We start from the raw sequence: 7,593 nt of genomic DNA on the forward strand, positions 1-7,593 counted from the left end.
ACACCCAACACTGAAAGTGGCTCGCACAATCCATTTATTTAGTTGTTAAATTTTGATATACATATATAGCAGTATCCGAATTGTTAACCTGTATATTCATGTGAAACAACTTACTCAACTTGAACAGTGCTTTTGTACAGTCTGGTTTTACAGACTCCACTCATTTCCAGTTACTTAGGTTAACATCTTTTCCCTCCACCCCATTCAGTGAGGTTGTTTTGTATGTTTATAATACAGTTAGATTGTTTTGTCACATCCTGTGTGCCATCGTTGGATCACTCAACCTCAAATTTTCATACATGGGGCTTCCCTGGTGGTGCAATGGTTAAGGATCCACCTGCCAATGCAGGGGACACAGGTTCGAGCCCTGGTCCGGGAAGATCCCACATGCCACCGAGTAACTAAGCCCGTGTGCCACAACTGCTGAGCCTGTGCTCTAGAGCCCGCGAGCCACAACTACTGAGCCTGCGTGCGACAACTACTGAAGCCCGCACACCTAGGTCCCATGCTCCACACAAGAGAAGCCACCACAGTGAGGAGCCTGCGCACTGCAACAAAGAGTAACCTCCCTCACCGCAACTAGAGAAAGCCTGCGTGCAGCAACAAAGGTCCAATGTAGCCAAAAATAAATAAATAAAATAAGTTTTTAAAAATATATTAAAAATTGTTTTCATACATGAAGATTCATTCTTTGTGCTATAAAGTTTCATGGGATTTGAAAGATGGATAGTGTCATGTATCCATAATTATGGCATCATAACAGAATGGTTTCACTGCCTAAGAAAGTCCCCTGTGCTTACCTATTCAACCTGACCCCCTCCCCTAAACCTCTGACGACCACTGACTTTTTTTTTTTTTTTTGGTATCTAGAGTTTTGCCTTTTTCAGAATGTGATCTAATTGGAATTCTATAGCATGTCGCCTTTTCAGACTGGCTTCTTTCACTTAGCAATAGGTATTAAAGATTCATCCAAGTCTGTTTTTGGCTTGATAGCTCTTTTTTTTTAATTGAAGTATAGTTTATAGTTTATTTACAATGTTGTGTTAATTTCTGCTGTATGGCAAAGTGATTCATTTTAGATAGCTCATCTTTTAATTTCTGAACAATATTCCATTGTATGGGTGTACTACAGTTGGTTTATTCATTCCCCTACTGAAGAACATTTTGGTTTCTTCAAGTTTTGGGTGCTTATGGATAAAGCTTCTATAAACATTTGTGTGCGAGTTTTTGTGCATTCGTAAGCTTTCAGATCAGTTGGGCAAGTACCTGTGAGCATGATTGCTGAATCCTGTGGTAAGTCTATAGTTAGCTTTGTAAGAAATTGCCAAACTATGTTCCAGAGTGGCTGTACTATTTTGGATTTTCACCAGCAGTGAAATGAGAGTTCCCATTACTTCACATCCTTGCCAGTTTTTTTAATCTTAGCCATGCTAATAGGTGTATAGTAGTATCTCATTGTTTTGTTTTATTTTATTTATTTTTTAAAATTTATCTTTGGCTGTGTTGGGTCTTCATTGCTGCGTGCGGGCTTTCTCTAGTTGCGGCGAGTGGGGATTATTCTTCATTGCGGTGTGCGGGCTTCTTATTGCGGTGGCTTCTCTTGTTTCAGAGCACGGGCTCTAGGCTTGCGGGCTTCAGTAGTTGTGGCACGCGGGTTCAGTAGCTGTGGCTCAAGGGCTCTAGAGCACAGGCTCAGTAGTTGTGGCGCATGGGCTTAGTTGCTCTGCGGGATGTGGGATCTTCCTGGACCAGGGATTGAACCCATGTCCCCTGCATGGGCAGGCAAACTCTTAACCACTGCGCCACCAGGGAAGGCCCTCATTGTTGTTTTAATTTGCAGTCATTTAATGGCAAATGATGTTTGATCTTTTCATATGCCATCTGAATATCTTCTTTGGTGAGGTATCTGTTCAGATCTTTTGGCCATTTTATAATTGAGTGGTTTTCTTATTTTTAAAAAATATTTATTTTTTAATTTATTTGGCTGTGGGTATTAGTTGTGACATGCGGGATCTTTAGTTGCATCATGCGGACTCCTAGTCGTGGTGTGTGGGATCTAGTCCCCTGACCAGGAATCGAACCTGGGGCCCCCTGCATTGGGAGCATGGGGTCTTTTTTTTTTTTTTTTTTTTTTTGGGTGTACCATTTAGAGGGCAGTCTTTCAAGGATCCTAGGTTAATTGTGAACATGTGTGTACAGGATAGGTTTCACAGTTCCAATTCCCTACCTCAGGAAGTTCCAAATACTCAACTCCTATCTCTATACAGGTATTAAAACATAAGCCTTTGGGTTACTTGTGCTGGCAACTCCTCACAACCCCATCCCAAGCCAACTAGGATGAACTAGCAAGTAAGACAGGAAAGGAAAGGCAGGAGGAGAGCAGGCCTCATGTCTGGGGCCCAGACGTGGACCCTTCACTGGGAGAATGGAGGTGGCATCCTTCAGAGCTAAAGGGGGGGGGGGACCCGGGTCGGGGTTTTTTTTTTTTTTTTTTTTTTTTGGCTGAGTTGGATCTTTGTTGCTGCACGTGGGCTTTCTCTAGTTGCAGTGAGTGGGGGGCTACTCCATGTTGTGGTGCACGGCCTTTGTAGTACCTTCTCTTGTTGAGGAGCACGGGCTCTAAGTGTGTGGGCTTCAGTAGCTGTGGCTTGCGGGCTCTAGAGCGCAGGCTCAGTACTTGTGGCTCACTGGCTTAGTTGCTCTGTGGCATGTGGGATCTTCCTGGACCAGGGCTTGAACCCGTGTCCCCTACATTGGCAGACGGATCCTTAACCACTGCGCCACCGGAGAAGTCTGGGAGCACGGAGTCGTAACCTCTGGACCACCAGGGAAGTCCCTGTTTTCTTATTGTTGAGTTGTGTTCTTTGTACATTTTGGAAACCAGTTCATTATTAGATATGTATTTTGCAAATATTTCTCCTACCTTGTTTTGTTTTTTAATTCTCTTAAGTTTCTTTCATAGAGTTGAAGTTTTAAATTTTAATAAAGTTCAATTTATCCAATTTTTTCTTTCATGTATCTTGCTTTTTTTTTAATTTTTAAAAATTTATTAAAAAACAAAACATAATGGTACAAAAAGGTTGAAAGTAAAAGAATTGGAAAAGATATACTGTGCAAATAATGTATCTTGCTTTTGATGTTGTATTGAAAACTCATTGTCAAACCCAAGATCACTTAAAATTTCTCCTATGTTTTCATCTGGAAAGTGTAATAGTGCAACATCCTTTTTGGACTCCATTTGCTATAAGGAGTGTGGGTAGGAGGGTTGAAATGAGGGTGGATTTTGTTTCTTGGTAATATTGGATTTTCATTAATGAAGCAGAGAATTAAGATCACCTTAAAATATATTGTCCTGAATTATTTGTAAGTGTGACCAGGTCTTTAACAAAATGTGAAATGTTTCGGCTGGCTTCATAGTGCCTCTTGGGACTAGACCTGTTTGCTGTAGCAATTTCTCGGGAGTCTTGGCAAATTACAAATGTTGAAATAGCATATGTAAAACTAGCATCAGTTAGGATCATCAGTGCACAGCTATGAGAATCGGTTTACCATGGTTTGGCAGTAGTGGTTCCTCCACAGCTTTACTTTTTTTATTATCCAGTGGTTCCTCTGGATAATGCGAAAGTTAACAGATATGTGCCTAAGACTTCTGAAAAACTGCGTCCTGCAACTCAGGGTGTAGGGGAAACGGTGGTGGAGCAAAGTGCATTTCCTGAAGTTTGCTGGAGACTCCCTATCCCTTTGTTGTTCCTGACAGGGATGGTAGCCTTCTGCTACCTGAAAACTGTTTTCCTTTCATTGGGTCATTCTGCCTCCCCCACACAGATGCCTCCTTTCCCAGGATCTTTGGTTCACCAACCAGGGCTAGCTGTTCTACAGCTGCACTTTCCCTCACTAAACCCTACCTGAACCCCCTATTCCAGACCACTCCCTTTAGTACCCTTACTGACTAGTCTTCCTGTCCTGTCTCTATCACACCTCCTCAGTATTCAGCTACATTTTGTCTAGCGTAATAGAAATATGGGATATGAATTCTTTGACTCTTAATTGGTTGTGATGAGTAAATGATTGGGTTATTTTTATTTTACTGAGTCTTTGTTATTAATATGTAAAGTAAAATTAGAGTAATACTTCAAGGGAGGTTTATGCGAAACAGTGTGCCTATGTGAAAGTGCTTTTTTTAACTGGAAAACAAAGCACAAATTGATTATTCATAAACCCTAATCAGTGGTTCTCAAAGTGTGATTCCTGAGCTAGCAGCCTTTGCATCCCCTGGAACTTGCTAGAAATGGGAAGTCCTAGCCCACTGGGCCCAGCCCACATCTACTGAATCAGCAATTTTTTTAATTTATTTTTAATTTTTTTAATAAATTTATTTTATTTATTTTTGGTGGTGTTGGGTCTTTGTCGCTGCGTGCAGGCTTTCTCTAGTTGTAGCGAGCGGGGGCTACTCTTCATTGCAGTGCATGGGCTTCTCATTGCGGTGGCTTCTCATCTTGCGGAGCAAGGGCTCTAGGCGCGCGAGCTTCAGTAGTTGTGGTATGTGGGCTCAGTAGTTGTGGCTCGTCGGCTCTAGAGCACAGGCTCAATAGTTGTGGCGCATGGGCTTAGTTGCTCCACAGCATGTAGGATATTCCTGGACCAAGGCTCAAACCCGTGTCCCTTGCATTGGCAGGCGGATTTCTCTTTTTGAATTTTATTTATTTTTTTATGTAGCAGGTTCTTATTAGTTATCCATTTTATACATATTAGTGTATATATGTCCATCCCAATCTCCCAATTCATCCCACCACCACCACCACCACTACCCCACCCCCGGCAGGCAGATTCTTAACCACTGCGCCACCAGGGAAGCCCGTGATTTGTTTTAAAAAGCCCCCTGATGGGGCTTCCCTGGTGGCGCAGTGCTTGAGAGTCCGCCTGCCGATGCAGGAGACGCGGGTTCGTGCCCCGTTTCGGGAGGATCCCACATGCCGCGGAGCGGCTGGGTCCGTGAGCCATGGCCACTGAGCCTGCGCGTCCGGAGCCTGTGCTCCGCAAATGGGAGAGGCCACAACAGTGAGAGGCCCGCATAACGCAAGAAAAAAAAAAAAAAAGCCCCCTGATGCATGCTAAAGTTTGAGAAGCACTGCCTTATATAAAATTATGCTTAACCTAAGGACAGTTGTATTAGTCTGCTTGGACTGCCGTAACAGTACCACAGGCTGGGTGGCTTAAACAACAGAAATTTATTTTCTCACAGTCTGGAGTCTGGAAGTCCATGATCAGGGCATTGGCAGAGTTGGTTTCTGGTGTGGACTTTCTCCTCGGCTTGCAGAGGGCCACCATCTTGTTGTGTCCTCTCACATGGACTTATGTGCACATGGACTCCTGGCTCTCTTCATCTTATATAGATTACAAGCCTATCGGATTAGGGCCCCAGCCTTATGACCTCTTTTAACCTTAATTACTTCCCTAAAGGTCCTATCTCCAAATATTACATTGGGAGTTAGGGCTTCAACATGTGAATGGGGGGAGGGGGGCACAGTTAAGCCCACAACAGCAATGTATCAACAAATTAAAAATTATTGAGAAAAAAAAAAATCAGTCTTACCTTTTTAAAAGGTAAGTAGTTAGCTCATCTCCCTGATTAGCTTTTCCTTGAGCAGCGGTGTTCCAGCATCAGTACTTAGTCCGGATTAATCCACTGGTTTTGTGCTGCATTTAATTACTACTAGGCTTACCACATTTTGTCTTTTAAAAAGTTTTAACAATTGTATGCATATATTGTTTTAGCTATGTTTTGGGCTAATTTGGTTTTGTGGCTTATCTCTGGGAACCCAGCTACCATTTATAGCATTGTTTCTGTGAGGACTTGGGAGTTGTATAGAGTTGATTTAGATAAAAGTGTTGAATCAACCTGTTTAGTTTTAGAGAATCCCTTGTAGTTGTAAATCAAAGCAATGTTGCTGTGCCATTGTATATTATTTTGATAGTAGAGAATAGAGGCCTTTCCAGTGAATAAATGAAATTACTGATATTCCTAGTATATTAGAAACTAGAGCAGAATGTTGACATTGAGAGTTTCTCCTAAAAACTAATACCAATCCTAGGAAACATTATCAATGATTTTATTTAGCACTTTTTTTTTAGCACTTTTTTTTTCTGCACTGCCTAAATGCTAAGCATTTAGGAATCCAGTGAACTTTACCTTCTTTCATTTTGTGAAAACAGTACCCAAGATATGTAAATAAAAGAAATACCACCAAATGATATGTGAAAATCTAGTTCTACATACTGTTACTCACTTTAAAGGATTATAGAGTTTATAAGGAATTAGGCATCAAATTCAGCATTGGAATAAGTTGATTTACAAGACACCAAAAAAAAAAATTAAGCTATTCTTTTTTTTAATTAAAAAAAATTTATTTTATTTTATTTATTTTTGGCAGTGTTGGGTCTTCGTTGCTGTGCGTGGGCTTTCTCTAGTTGCGGCAAGCAGGGGCTACTCTTCGTTGCAGTGCGTGGGCTTCTCATTGCAGTGGCTTCTCTTGTTGAAGAACACGGGCTCTAGGTGCGTGGGCTTCAGTAGTTGTGGCACACAGGCTCAGTAGTTGTGGCTCACGGGCTCTAGAGTGCAGGCTCAGTAGTTGTGGCTCACAGGCTTAGTTCCTCCGTGGCGTGTGGGATCTTCCTGGACCAAGGCTCAAACCCGTGTCTCCTGCATTGGCAGGCGGATACTTAACTACTGCGCCACTAGGGAAGCCCCTAAAATCTTTTTTACTGTAGTAAAAACGCATATCATAAGGCTTACCATATTAACCATTATTAAGTTCAGTGCCATTAAGTACATTCTCATTGTTGTGCAGCTTTCACCTCCATCCATCTCCAGAGAGAACTCTTTTCGTCTTGGAGAATTGAAACTCTATACTACCTACTACCAAATCTTGTTGTGCATCCATGTGGCTCAGTTTTTATATCTTTAGGTCTGCGGTTTTGGGAAAAGGACCGACTACCATCCATGACAGACTAATACAATACATAAGGCACTTACAGGCTTAGAAAATAAGAGGTAAAGATAGCTGGTCTGTGGTTTAATATATTTTTTTGATGAGTCTTAAAACACTAATTTAAAACCATATCTACACTTGATGGTCTTTGGACAAGAGCAGCAGCATCTAAATTGTTTAATATGAGGCTAGTTAGCTCTTCTGTTACTTCATTGTAATGTTTTAACTCATTTAAACTAACCTGTAAAAGGGGCTTTGTCCATTGTAGAGCTCTTTACAAATGCAGGAATTTAGTTTGAAATTGTATCTGAACACCCTAAATTTGTGTAGCCAACATGATATTCTATATGGGGACACCTGTTTATGTTTGAATTTTATTTTGAAATTTTTATTGAAATTGAATCTTTTAACTAACTGATTTTAGGAAAACCGCTTTATCATTCTGGATTCACTTTCTTTATCTGTAAAATGAAATACAATGAAGTTCTGATTTGAAAGCCTTAATTTTCAATAAGAGAGGGGTTAGGGCTTCCCTGGTGCCGCAGTGGTTGAGAGTCCGCCTGCCAATGCAGGGGACACGGGGTTGTGCCCCGGTCCGGGAAGA

General features: G+C 41.5%; 1 protein-coding gene across 2 annotated transcripts in view; it reads left to right on the top strand.

The window, feature by feature from the left end:
- The window catches only part of CANX (calnexin), a 33,084-nt gene that overhangs the window by 9,477 nt on the left and 16,014 nt on the right, over positions 1-7,593 (top strand). The window lies entirely within an intron of this gene.

This window comes from Lipotes vexillifer, unplaced genomic scaffold (genome assembly GCF_000442215.2).
Source record: "Lipotes vexillifer unplaced genomic scaffold, Lipotes_vexillifer_v1.1 scaffold613, whole genome shotgun sequence".
NCBI lineage: Eukaryota > Metazoa > Chordata > Mammalia > Artiodactyla > Lipotidae > Lipotes > Lipotes vexillifer.